We start from the raw sequence: 14,778 nt of genomic DNA on the forward strand, positions 1-14,778 counted from the left end.
GCCTCTCCCACCCCCCTCAAAAATAAATATTAAAAAAAAAAAATCAATCAGGGGCACCTAGGGTAGCTCAGTCGGTTAAGTGTCCGACTTTGGCTCAGGTTATGATCTCATGGTTCATGAGTTGGAGCCCCCATCAGGCTCTCTGCTGTCAGTACAGAGCCTGCTTCAACTCTTCTGTCCCTCTCTCTCTCTCTCTCTGCACCCCCCACTGGTTCTCTGTCTCTATCTCTCTCAATATAATAAACTTAAAAAAAATCAATCAGTGGATTCTGCCATATTATTGGGCTCAAGAAGAAAAATCACACAGTCATATCAATAGATACAGGAAAACATTTGACAAAATTCAACACCCATTTATGATAAAAACTCTCAGAAAAGTAGGAATAGAGAACTTTCTGAACTTGATAAAAAGCTTCTACCAAAAACCTACAGCTAACATTATACTTAATGTTAGCAAAATTCTGAATGCTTTCCTCTTAAAATTGGAAACAAGGCAAGGATGACCTCTTTTATCACTCTTATTGAGTATAACCCTGGAACTTGCAGCCAGTGTAATAAGGCAGTAAAAAAGGCAGTAAAAGGCATACAGCCATACAGAATGAAAACAAAGAAATAAAACCATCCCATTTTTAGATAACATATTTAGAAAATCTAAAAGAATCTTAAAAAAAAAAAACACTTAGAACTACTTTTGTAAGAATAGCAAGGTCACAGGATACAAGTTAAACATACAAAAAGTAATTGTTTTGTGTCTACTAGCTATGAACATGTGGCCATAGAAATTTAAAATAATATGCTATTTATAATCATCAAGAAAATTAAATAATTAGATATAAATCTAATAAAACATGTATAGGACTTGTAAGACTAAAATGATACAACACTGGGCACCTGGTTGGCTCAGTCACTTGAGTGTCTGGCTCTTGATTTCAGCTCAGGTTATGATCCTAGGGTCATGGGATTGAGCCCTGCATTGGGCTCCAGGCTCAGCACGGAGCCTGCCTAGGATTCTCTCTCTCTCTTTTTCTCCCTCTGTCCCTCTCCCCCACTCTCTCTCTTTCTCTCAAAGAAAAAAGAAAGAAAGAAAAAAATGACACAACACTGATGAGAGAAAATCTTTTTAAGTTTTTTTTTTTTTTTTAATAAATGGAGAGATAAAACATATTCATGGATTGGGAGGTTCAACATAGAAAAGATGTCTATTTTCATCAAATTGATATACAGCTTAACACAATTCCTATAAAAGCCCTAGCAGGTTTTTTGTAGTTACCATAAAATTATTCTAAAATTTATATGGAGGGGTTCCTGGGTTTCTCAGTCAGTAGAGCATTGGACTGTTGATCTCAAGGTGGGGAGTTTAATCCCCACATTGGGCATGGAGCCTATTTAAAAATAATAAATAAATAAATAAATAAATAAATAAATAAATAAATAAAATTTATATGGAAAGACAAAGGAACTAGAATAGCTAAAACACTTTTGAGATGGAGAAGTACAGTGGAGTCACTTTTTTTGCTTTCAAGACTCATCATAGACCTACAGTAATCAAGACTCTGTGGTAGTGGTGGAGGAACAGACACAGAGATTAATGGACTGAACAGAGAACCTGGGAAAAGACCCGCTCAAACATACCCAACTAAATGCTGACAAAGGCACAGAAGCAATTTAATGGAAGAAAGAGCATTTTCAATAAACAGTGCTGGAGCAAATGGACATTCATAGACAAAACAAAACAAGCAACCATTTGAACCATTCTCACACCTTACACAAAAATTAACCTGTATCATGAACTTAGATGTAAGACATAAAACTGTACAACTTTTAGAATAAAACATAGGAGAAAATGTGCAGGGTTTAGGGCCAGTTCTTATGTTTGACACCAAAGCATGATCCATAAAGGGAACAATTGATAAATGGGACTTCATCAGAATTACAAACTTTTGCTCCATAAAAGATGTTGTTAAGAGGATGAAAAGACAAACTACAGAGTGGGAAAAAGTATTTGCAAACCACATATCCAACAAAACATAGAAGGAACTCTTAAAACTAAGAACCAAACAATCCAATTGGAAAATAGGCAAAAGACACGAAGAGATATATGTATTTTTTGAATGTTTGTTTATTTTGAAAGAGAGAGATTGCAAGTGGGGGAGGGCAGAGGGAGAGAAAGAGAATCCCAAGCAGGCCCTGCACTGTCAGCACAGAGCCCGACGTGGGGCTTAATCTCACAAACTATGAGATCATGACCTGAATCCGAAAGCAAGAGTCAGACGCTTACATCGACTGAAACACCCAGGTGCCCCAACAAAGAAATATTTCACCAAAGAGGACATACAGATGGCAAATAAGCACATGAAGAGATATTCAACGTCATTACCCAATAGATAAATGCAAATTAAATCCACAATGAGTTATCACTATACACCTATCAGAATGGCTAAAATTAAAAACTGTGACAACATGAAATGTTGGCAGGAATGCAGAGAAACCAGATCACTCATACACTGCAGGTAGGAATGAACAATGGTACAGTACCCTGCAAAACACTTTGGTAGTATCTTTATTCAATTTTTTTGTCCAAAAGAAAATTTATTACTTATTTATAATAGCCTCTCATGCTTTTAGAATTTCTTGCCAGATGCCTCCGGAGCAGGTGCTTTCTGGGCTGGAGTTTTCTGATCCTTCTGAGCCTTTGGAGGCACCGCCTTCTGGACTTGCAGCTTTCCGAGCAGGAAGCTTCTGGACGGGAGCCTTCTTGCCTGCAGCGGCCATCTTTTTTTTTTTTTTTTTTTTTTTTCCTGGAATCTTTGCAGCAGCTCCTTTTTTGGGAGAAGCTTTCAGGAGAGCTGCTTTTTGTAGCTTCCTAACTTCAAGCTTGATTATTCCGTTCCTCATTTTCTTTGCCTTCATGACTTCATAACGATCAAAATCTGTCATCTTGGCTTTCCTTTCTCTGGCTTCAATCTTCTTGGTCCGTCTTGTGGCTGCCCGTTTTGTATTGATATCTGCCTTCTGCTAGGCTTGTCAGACATACTTACGGAGGGCACTGTGAGGGAACTCGATGATGAAGTCAGGGAGCTGCATGCATTTGAAAGGCATAGCCTGTCTCCTTACCTGAGTGCAAGGTCCATCAACCAAAGCCCTGTTCTGATCAATAACACCTACAATCATGACCAGCTTCCTGGCACGGGGCCCAGAGTAAACGTAGGCTACTGGGCCAACCTCCGTGAGATGCCTGAACACCACACTGGCAGCGTTCAGTGAGAAGTGGCAGTATCTTTAAAACGTACACGCGCAACTACAGTGATTGAGTTCCTGGGCATTTATCCCAGAGATATGAAGACTGCTGTTTACATAAAATCCATACATGGGTTTTAGCAGCTTTATTTATAACAGCCCCAAACTGGAAACGTGCAGATGTCCTCCAACGGGTAAATGGTTAAACTGTGGTATATCTATACCACTCAGTAATAAAAAGGAATGGGCTATCGATATACCCAAGTGGCTGAATTTGCAGATAATTATGCTGAATTAAAAAAACCTGGGTGGTTCAGTCAGTTAGGCACCTGACTCTTGATTTCAGCTCAGGTTATGACCTTATGGTTCATGAGTTCAAGCCCTGCATCAGGCTCAGAGCTGACAGCGCAGGGCCTGCTTGGGATTCTCTCTCTCTCCGTCTCTCTCAGCCCATCCCTCTCTCTTTATTTCTCTCAAAATAAATAAATAAGCTTAAAAAATTAAAAAAAATCACACAAGAGTTACTGTATGATTCTATTTATTTAATATTCTTGAGATGACAAAATTATAGAAATGGAGAACAGATTTCTGCTTGCCAGGAGTTAAGGAGGAAAGGAGGTGAGAGAACAATGGGTGTAGCTATAAAAGGGCAACACGAGGGATCCTTGCAGTGATGGAAATATTTGGGTGTCTGGGCCACATCGATGTCAAGATCTTCGTTGTGATATTGTGCTATAGTTCTGCAAGACCTTAGCACTGGGGAAAACTGAGTAAAGGGCACATTGGATCTCTTTGTATTATTTCTTATAACTGCAGATGGAATTTACAGTGATCTCAAAATAATAAGATTGATTAAAAGAAAATGCCAGCACCGTTTTAAACTACAGACTGCACTGAACAAGGTATTATCTCTGCCTTCAAGGAGCTCATCAGTCTATCTCATTACGAGCTGAGCACGTAACTGCGTTTCTCAAGACATATATGGTGTTCACAGTTTTGGACTTTTCAGCATTCCCCAACCTTGTTTCGGTAGAAATGTTGCCTCATCGTTCCCCTTTCTCCTTCCTTATGGACCATTGCATGTGACTAGGATCATTTGTATAATGTGTAGTACTGTGTGCAAAATAAAAACGAGTGTGCTTGTTAAAAGGAATTATTAAGAATTTCTGGACAGTAATAGCGGAGCGTTACCCCACGTGCTGGGAGAACCCTTCGCACTATGTGATGCTGGCCCTACTTGTGATTCTGGTAGTGTTGCCCATCACCATCTCACCTCCCTTGGCAGGAGATGGTCCTAAATATTCCAGGACTGGTCATTCATAATATCTCATTGCCCTGTTACTTCTACTAGAATCCTTACAGGGAAGTCCTATATAATGAAACGGGGCGGGGGGGGGGGGGGGGGAAGAAGTCTCTTTTTCCTCTGGGATGAGTTATTTATTGAACAAGTATTTATTGGGTACCCACCACGTGCCAGGCTCTGTGCTACATGTGGGAGATACAACGGTAAGCAAGATGGGTGTAGGGAGTCTTAGGCCTCCTGTAGCTTAGAGTCTACAGGTAGAGGCAGACAAGAGCAATTAATTGCGAATCAGGTGAAATGCAAAATAAAAGAATGAGGAAAAATGCTGTGAGCAAAACAACCAGGCTGGCCAGATATATACAATTCCTAATCTATATATGGGGAAAGTGAAGCTAAGACGTTAAGTAAATTGCCATAAGATCCGAGAGCTGGTTAATGACCAGTAAGATTCTAGCCCAGGTATGTCTGGTACCAACCGCACTAAGCCAGTTTGGATCATTGAAAATTGAAGTCCTTCCTTGAGAAAGGGTGGGAAACAGCATCATGCGGTAAAGATGTTAGGGGCTCAGGATCTGAGTCATAGCTAAATTCAATCTTGACTCGGACGAGTTACTTTAACTTCCATAAATCACGGTGTTCTCATTTCTAAAATGAGGAGTGATCAGAATTATTGCTGCAGAGATTAAATGAAATAACGCCACGGAATGCCTGGCCCAGCACATCACCCCTAGTAAGGGCTCAGTGAGTGTTAGGTTTGCACATCATGGTTTCAAGTCTGAAGAACTGAATTCCAGCCAGATCTTCTACTTAACTACATGAAGTTTGGTAAGTCACAACCTCTGGCAGCCTACTTTCCATGTCTGTAAGATGAACATAATAACGTACCTCACAGGATCACTCTGAGCATCAATGAGATAGTAATGTAAGTGAAAGTACTATCCAAATACGGCAATTTTATTATGAAACTCATGGGGTATCTTCTCTGACCAGTGATCTTGACTCCCTTCTCTTTAAACAAAATTTTTTAAAATGTTTATTTATTTTGAGAGAGAGAGAGAGAGAGCACCAGCAGGGGAGGGGCAGAGAGAGGGAGAGACAGATTCCCAAGCAGGCTCCATGCTGTCAGCACAGAGCCTAACGGGGAGCTTGAATTCACAAACCATGAGATTATGACCTGAGCTGAAACCAAGAGTCGGATGCTCAACCGGCTGAGCCACCCAGGCGCCCCCTGGGTCCCTTCTCAAATGCAGCTCATGCCTTCCTCCCTGTACTGCCTCTGCAATTCTATTACAATGTTATATTGCATTATGATGCTTTCCATGCCAGTGTCTTATAGACTAAGAACTCTTCGAGGGCAGGGACTGTTTCCCCTCTTCACCCTGGCACCCAGCTCAGTCGAAGCTCAGCGAAGTTGAATGAGTGACGACGAGTATGGGCCTGGGCCCCAGTGTCTGCAGTACAGGGCACTGGGCGGGAGCACATCTCCCCTTAGCAGTTCATGCATCTGCCCAGCCAGCCCTGAGCTGCCCTCACATAGTTCACCCAAAGCAAAATTTCAATTGCAGGCAGGCTTCTTTCTGTTGGCGAGTAGTACACATCTGAACTCCCCCTCTCTTTGGCCAGCAGAGATACACAACCATATGCATTATTTAAAACAAAACAGAACAAAACAAAACTATAGAGTTCCATGTTGACCCTTTCTATGTTGTTCCCTTTTGCACTGACACGTTTATTTAGGATAATTTTGCTCTAAGTTATGCATTTTGTAGTTATGTAGTGCTTACATGTGTTACTGTGAGATTCTCAAGGCTAAGATTTATTGCAGAGAGAAATGGACACTCTTCACTGTCTTGAAAAAAGAGGGAGGACTTGAGACTCTGTCAACTGCATGTTCTCGCACCCACTCAGCTGCTGTCTCCTGGATATGGATCTGGGGGTGCCCACCTTGGCTCTTGACTTTAGCTGTGTCCTCACCTTTTGCCTAATTCCCTCTGGTCAAAGACTACACTTGAGTAGTCATCTTTGGGGAAGTGCCAAGAATATCTGTATACTCTCCTCTTGAGCCCAGAATCAGCATTTTAATGTTTTATTTATTTATTTATTGAGAGAGAGAGAGAGAGAGAGAGAGAGAGAGGAAATGGGGGAGAGGCAGACTGAGAGGTGGACAGAGGATCCGAAGCAGGCTCTGCACTGACAGGCTGACAGCAGTGAGCCGGATGTGGGGCTCGACCTCATGAACTGTGATGTGAGATCATGGCCTGAGCTGAAGTCAGATGCTTAACTGACTGAGCCACCCAGGGGCCCCCAGAATCCACATTTTAAAATTAGGAATGATCGTGTCATTCAAAGAGTTTGGGGACAATCTGTATAAGTAATAGATCGGAATGTTTGGGACTAGCTGTCTGGAAATGCAGCTAGACTTTTTACATTAATTTCTATAAAAATAGTTCCCCTCTTTGCTATAATGTGGAATTTTCCTGGAGTATAATCTTGACATAAAACGATATCATCCCATAAAAAATTCCAAGGTAAAAATAAGAGAATTGGGAATTGCTTTTTCTTTAGGGTTACAGATGTCACTAACCCTCTTCACGTATATTTTTATACATAAGTAATTGAAGTCACTCAGAAGATGCTGCTTGGATGTATATTAGTTTACCAGAGAGTGTTTTGGCTATCCACAAATGCTTTAGGTGAACACGGTCAAATTGGTTGCTGAGGACCTGAATCAGATCTAAGATGGATTCTAAATGGTTCCAGAACAGCAGGGAAGAAACTGAGAAGGAACTCAGTCAAGAACCTATTTTGTGAGTTTCATTCCAAGATGGTGACTGAGGAAGACCTTGAACTCACTTCCTCCACGAACACACCAAATCCACGCCTACTTACAGAGCAATTCCTCCTGAAGAAGAAGTGAGGGCTGACTGAACAGCTTCTGCACAGCAAAATATAGAAAGACCACACTGAGAATAGGGAGAGAGACAGCCACACAGTAACGAAGGGAACCCCCACCCTGCACCCTGAGAACTGCCGTGGGGTAGTTCTCTAGTAGAGAGCGACTAAGAGCAGGTTCAAAGCCATGGTTTGAAAAAGCAACTAGAATATAAAGGATTCAGCCCTAGAACCGTGCCACACTTTGGGGAGCTGCTGGACCGCATTCTGGAGTGGGGGTGGGGGTGCAGGTTGGGGGTGCTGGGGAGTGCCGTGGTTCACAATCTCCCTCCACCTTGAGACAGGAGCAGAGTTCCTGCTGCACAGTCTGCAGCTTCAGTGAGCCCTGGACACCCTGGGGCACAGAAAAAAAAAAGTCGTTTAAAACAGCAACTAGAGGGGTGCCTGGGTGGCTCAGTCGGTTAAGCCTCCGACTTCGGTTCAGGTCATGATCTCACAGTTTGTGAGTTCAAACCCTGTGTTGGGCTCTGTGCTGATAGCTCGGAGCCTGGAGCCTCCTTTGGATTCTGGGTCTCCCTCTCCCTCTGCCCCTCCCCTATTTGTTCTCTGTCTGTCTCTCTCTCTCTCTCTCTTTCAAAAATAAATAAACATTAAAAAAAATAAAGCAGCAACTAGAAGAGTATCATCTGGTTGGCTGAGTCAGTAGAGCATGTGGCTCTTGATCTCAGGGTCATGAGTTCAAGCCCTACGTTGGGCACGGAGCCTATTTAAAAATAATGAGAGTAAAATAAAATAGTAACTAGAATATAAAGGTCCATCCCAAGAACCCTACCAAATGGTGGGGGAGCTGCTGGAACACTCTCTGGGTCAGAGAGGCTGGCAAGTGCTATGGTTTACATCTCCCTCCATTTTGATAGTGTGTATGGGAGCAGGGTCTGGGTGCCCGAGCCAGCCTACTGCGTCGGTGAGCCCTGGGCTCCTAGCCCACATCAGCCCAACATCCAACCAACGTGGCCCCGGTGCAGTGCACAGTGGGACTCCCCTGGTCAGTGCCCACTAGAGCTGCAGGCATCTCACCAAGGTGACAAAGGTGCGAGCACCCTGGAACACTCCACGTCCGCACCACTTCAGCCCCAGATGACTTGCCTGGGCACTGCTGGAGCAGAGCGCCCTGGGACACCCTGGCCCGTGCTTGCCTCCACTCTAGCCTCTCCGCCAGGGTGCTCTTATGTGGAGTGTCCTGGGACACTTCAGCCTCAGCTGTCCTCCCAGTGTGCCCACAATGCAGAGAGCCCCAGAACACCTCCAGCCTGTGCCTGCTTTGGTTTCAGCTGTCTTGCCAGTGTGCCCTCTGTGCCAAGAGTCTTGGGACTACCCCGGCCCACACTCCTTCAGCTCTGGCCATCCCACCAGGGCAGCCCCAGCACAGAGTGCCCTGGGACCCCCAGCCACACCAGCCGCATCTCTAGCCAGCCAGTCAAAGTCACCAGGCACGCAGTCCACACAGGGGATGACCCTATACAAGATCATTCTATTAAGTTTAGGGGAATTAGCTGTTCCACCTAATTCACAGAAACAAACACAGAAAGTCAAGCAAAATGAGGAGACAGAGGAATATGCTCCAAACCAAAGAATAGGAAAAACCTCAGAAAAAGAACTAAATGAAAAGGAGATAAATGAACTACCTGATAAAGAGTTCAAAGTAATGGTCCTAAAGATGCTCACCAGACTGGAGAGAAGAGGGAAAGAACTTAGTGAGAACTTCGACAAAGAGATAGAAAACATAAAAAAGAATGAATCAGAGCTGTATTGTAAAGAATACAATAACTGGAATGAAAAACATGCTGGAGGGAATCAAGATGCAGACGAACAGATCAACAACCTGGAAGACAGGGTGATGGGAAGCACCCAAGCTGAAGAGCAAAAAGAAAATAGAATTTTAAAAAATGAGAAAAGGCTAAGGCATGTGTTGGGCAACATCAGGCGAACAAACACTCGCATTATGGGGGTCCCAGAAGGAGAAGGAAGAGAGAAGGGGGCAGAAAACTTATTTGAAGAAATAACGTGGGGAAGGAAACAGACATCCAGGTTCAGGATGCAGAGAGAGTTCCAAAGAAAGTGAACCCAAGGAGGTCCACACCACAGCACATAATAATTATAATGTCAAAGATGAAAGATCAAAACACTGATTCCTCACCTAGAACCATGAAATTGGAAGTTCTAAGAGTAGGCATGAAAATCTGCATTAAATACTAAACACTCCATGTGAGCTTATGCTTACTAAAGTTTTTAAAGAGCTACTTGAGGGGCGCCTGGGTGGCTCAGTCGGTTAAGCGGCCGACTTTGGCTCAGGTCATGATCTCGCGGTCTGTGAGTTCGAGCCCCATGTCAGGCTCTGTGCTGACAGCTCAGAGCCTGGAGCTTGTTTCAGATTCTGTGTCTCCCTCTCTCTGACCCTCCCCCGTTCATGCTCTGTCTCTGTCTCAAAAATAAATAAACGTTAAAAAAATAAAAAAAAAAATAACTACTTGATATCAGAATGACAGATTTTACATTCTTCAAGGTTGCTTAAGGCATGTACTGATTTTTTTTTTTAATTTTTTTTTCAACGTTTTTTAATTTATTTTTGGGACAGAGAGAGACAGAGCATGAACGGGGGAGGGTCAGAGAGAGGGAGACACAGAATCGGAAGCAGGCTCCAGGCTCAGAGCCATCAGCCCAGAGCCTGACGCGGGGCTCGAACTCACAGACCGCGAGATCGTGACCTGGCTGAAGTCGGACGCTTAACCGACTGCGCCACCCAGGCGCCCCTGGCATGTACTGATTTTTTTTTTTTTAATTTTTTTTCAACGTTTTTTATTTATTTTTGGGACAGAGACAGAGCATGAACGGGGGAGGGGCAGAGAGAGAGGGAGACACAGAATCGGAAACAGGCTCCAGGCTCCGAGCCATCAGCCCAGAGCCCGACGCGGGGCTCGAACTCCCGGACCGCGAGATCGTGACCTGGCTGAAGTCGGACGCTTAACCAACTGCGCCACCCAGGCGCCCCGCATGTACTGATTTTTAATAACGTGTGTGTGTGTGTGTGTGTGTGTGTGTGCGCGTGTGGTGGAGTAGGGTGTGGGGTAGGAAGAGTGCTAAAGTTTGGTAAGCCTGATAGTTCGGGAATTCATTATGAAAATGACAATTTTTTTGAGGGTGGTGATCGGATAAGGTGACAGAGAGAAGGTATATGAACAGGTACTCATGACAGATGTCATATGTTTATGGGTGCTTGATGGCTTTGCTTCACTACATAAGTCCCTCTGTGAAATAACCTCTGTTATGGTGATAGTTTTCAAAAACTATTATGAGAAATAAACTAGATAGACAAACATATAATGTAATACATGTATTTACATTTGACCAATTCTTAAAAGATAAAAATTGGTATTTTTAGGAGTATGGTATTCTTTTAAAGCCCACTTATCTTATAAGTCTTTATTTTGGATAATTTTATCATGACCAATTGCTCTCAAGCCAATATATAACTGATTTAACAAACTGTAACCACCAGGTGAAACAACTTTAATAAACTAGCAGTTTAGCCAATTTCTTAAATTTCTCATTTTCAGTGCATGTTAGTCTTGGAACGTCTCTCTTCATAAAGATGAATACACTTAAAAAAATTTTTTTTCAACGTTTATTTATTTTTGGGACAGAGAGAGACAGAGCATGAACGGGGGAGGGGCAGAGAGAGAGGGAGACACAGAATCGGAAACAGGCTCCAGGCTCCGAGCCATCAGCCCAGAGCCTGACGCGGGGCTCGAACTCCCGGACTGCGAGATCGTGACCTGGCTGAAGTCGGACGCTTAACCGACTGCGCCACCCAGGCGCCCCAAGATGAATACACTTTAAATGTAGATGATATATAGTGAAGGCTTTCTACTCTATTAAAATTTGCCACCCATGTTAAGCTTATCTATTAAAGAGAAGGTGAGCAAAAATAAAGGATCGCAAACATGTGCATCACCCTCAAAAATGTGTTCCTGCCCTTTGTGATTCCCTCCCTCGCATCCCTCTTCATCCTCCACTTGCTTCCAGGTGGCCACTGAATCTGCTTTGGTCATTGTAGATTAGCTTGAATTTTCCAGAATTTATGTAAGTGGAACCATACAGTATATATGTACTCTTGCTTCGGTCTGACTTCTTTCCTTCAGCATAATTATCTTGAGACTTATGCATGCTGCGGCGTTCATCAATAGTTCATCCATTTTTACCACTGAGTTGTATTCCATTGTATGGTCGTACATTTATATGTTAGTCCCTTCACCTGTCGATGAATGTTCTGATTGTTTCCAGTTTGGAGCTGTTACAAATAAAGCTGCTATGAGCATTTCTGGAAGAAAGGCAAAACAGACCTTACTTCATTTTCAGTATGACCTTTTGCAAGTTAACCTTTGTAAGGTGTGTTCCATCAAATAGCAACTTGATGTAAAACAATAAAATGGTGGAAAAGTTGTCAATTTTTAGAAGTTAAAGGTTTTTTTTTTTTTTGAGAGAGAGAGAGCACGAGTGGAGGAGAGGGGCAGAGAGAGAGAGAGAGAGAGAGAGAGAGAGAGAGAGAGAGAGAGAATACCAAGCAGGCCCCATGGCCAGCACAGAGCCCCACGCAGGGCTTGATCCCATGACCCTGGGATCATGACTGAGCCGAAATCAAGAGTCAGACGCTCAACCAACTGAGTCACCTCAGCACCCATACATTAAATTTTAGTTAGAATGGTATCAAACTTTGCTATCTTCTTCTGTATTAGGAGATCTTTACATATATACTCTGGTCTTGCATATTAAAAAAAGACATGTGGGTTTTGTTGGAAGAGGGTTTATACGCTCACTGTGTAACTTCATCATTTGTGCACTCATAAAATGACAAAATCTGTTGGCCTTCGGATATGTTCCTCACCCTTTTTCTGTTGTTTCATGTCATGGGGTGGGGGCAGGACTGACCTGGAGGTCAGTGTCAGCTGGCTTCTGGCTCAGCCAGTGGGAGGCACCGGTGAGAGGTGAGGGGGAGGGGGAGCAAGGAAAGAAGGGTAGAGGGAGGGGTAGAGGGACCCGAGAGGGAAGGGTGAAAAGGGAGGAGAAGGGGAGAGGAGGAGAGAGAGGGAGGAGAGGAGAAGGAGGGGAAGGGGGAGGAAGGAGAAGGTGAGGGAGGAGACAGGGGAGAGGGAGGGGGAGAGGAAGGGGAGAAGAGGGAAGGGTTAAAAGGAAGGGGAGGGGAGAGGAGAGGGGAGGAGGAAAGGTGGGGGAAAGGGAGGGGAAAGAGGAGGGTTAGAAGGGAGGGGTGGGGAAAGGAGTGGGGAGGGGGAGAAGGAAAGGAAGAGGAAGGGAGGGGGAGGGGAGGGGGAGAGGACAGGTAAAAGAGGCGGGACAGAGGAGGGGGGAGGGGTAGAGGGGAGGAGAGAAGGGAAGGGAGGGTGAGAAGTGAGAGGAGGTGGGGAGGAGTGGAGGGAGAGGTGAAGGAGGGAAGGGAAAGGAGGAGTGGGGGAGGGGCGAGGGGGTGGCCTAGAGGGAGGGAGTTTACTTTCCCTTTCTTTTTGTCCTGTCCAGAGGCATCCCCGGCAGGGGCTGAGTCTGTGATGTCGCCTCATCAGCAGGCAGGCCTTCTGTGGCCCAGCTTCTGCAGCTGACTTGTGAGGGAAGCTTCCAGCCATTGCCAGTCTTTGGGAGGCCTCAGATGCCATTGTCCTGCTCTTGGGGCTCCTATGAGACCAATTCCTGATATTACATTTTCTGTTTTGAATATTTAGAGTAACTTCTATTTTCCTGACTGGATTCCGACGGACATACGTGCCCCTCAGACCCTAGAGGCAAAGTGTGATAACGTCTTTCGTCAGCAGCGTTGGTTTCGGAGCAGTAGTCATGGCTTAGCAGTGAATCCCACTGGGTGGCTCATGAGATGCGAGGACAACAGCATAACAAAATAGTACAGTCTAGAGAGGTGGAGTGACACTGAAAAAGACATCCACCTGTGGATTGTCGCAGGCTGAGGAAATGTCTCTGGGGAAGAGGCAGGAGCACTGTTGGGGGCTGGAGTCACCGAGGACACTGAGAGTGAGGGGACCAAGGGCACAGGCAGAAGAGAGTCAGGAGCGGGTGAAGGAGAGAGCCCACAATGAGGTGCTATTTTCCTTGCAAACGGAAGGGAACATATGGGGCCAATTTTGAGGAGGCAAAGGTACTGAAATCTGGAAGAGAGTGGAAATGGTTGGGAATGGGCTGTGGGAACCCGCATATGATCTCCGGACCGTCTTTGTGAACCTGACCGCCCTCACCTCACTCCATCTGTAAGGGGCTTGGACAAATTCGCTAACCCCCTTTTTACCTCTAAAATTCTGCTTCTATGAGAGTGTTTCCGCCCACCAGTTCTGGTTCTGCCTAATGGAGCGGCATAAAATAAAATGTTTTAGATGACAGCTTTTCAGATATTCAGAGCTAGCTAGCCAGCATGTTCCCCTTACCCTTCTCTTCTCCACTCAAAATAGCCCCACTCTTTCAACCACTTTTTATGACACCATTTCCTGCTAACACTCACCTGGGTATATCTTTTTAAAAATAGGTACCTCAAAATACACACGACACTTCAGACTGATCGTCTGATTATTGCAGGGACCAAGGGATTACAAACTCCTGTTATTTGCTGATAGCGATTTAGCATTTTATCAATTCTTATTTTAATTACTTAAGTACCGGTGCCCGCTTTGGCCGCAAGTACACTAAAACCAGAACGATACGGGGAAGATTAGCCTGGCCCCTGCAGAGAATGACGTGCAAATTTGCGAAGAGTTTAATTACATAAATACTGTCAAACTCCGTCTGCCTTTGGCTCTCCTCTTCCCCTTGCCCCCATGCTAATATAGTTCTTTTTCTAGTTAAGATTTTTTTTATTGTGATAAATGTACAATTTACCATTCAAACCTCTTTAAGTGTGCAGTTCAGTGCCTTTAGGTATATTCTCATGGTTATGCAACCATCACCAGATGGTTCTCCAGTTCTCCAGAACTTTATCATCTTCCCTTACCAGACTCTGTCCCCATTAGACAATCACTCCCCATTCGTCCCTCCCCCAAGACCCAGGCAATCAGCATTCTGCTTTCTGTCTCTATGAATTTGACTGCTGTAGGCACTTCATATAAGCAGAATCATACAATATTGGTCCTTTTTAAAATCTGGCTTATTTCACTTAATATAAATTCTTAAAGGTCCATCCATGTTGTAGCTATGTATGAGAGCTACATTTTTAAAAAGTTGAATATTCCGTTGTGTGTATATGTCACATTTTGTTTATCCCATCTTCCGCTGATGGA

General features: G+C 44.1%; 1 non-coding gene across 1 annotated transcript; it reads left to right on the plus strand.

Annotated features, from left to right (window-relative positions):
- Positions 1-14,163: 14,163 nt before the first annotated feature.
- LOC112863955 (U6 spliceosomal RNA) lies at positions 14,164-14,269 on the plus strand. Its single transcript, XR_003223902.1, has one exon. It is a non-coding gene; the product is annotated as a U6 spliceosomal RNA (small nuclear RNA).
- The last annotated feature ends 509 nt before the right edge of the window (positions 14,270-14,778 follow it).

This window comes from Puma concolor, chromosome B4, assembly GCF_028749965.1.
Source record: "Puma concolor isolate L17-30 chromosome B4, mPumCon1.1.hap2, whole genome shotgun sequence".
Classification (NCBI taxonomy): domain Eukaryota; kingdom Metazoa; phylum Chordata; class Mammalia; order Carnivora; family Felidae; genus Puma; species Puma concolor.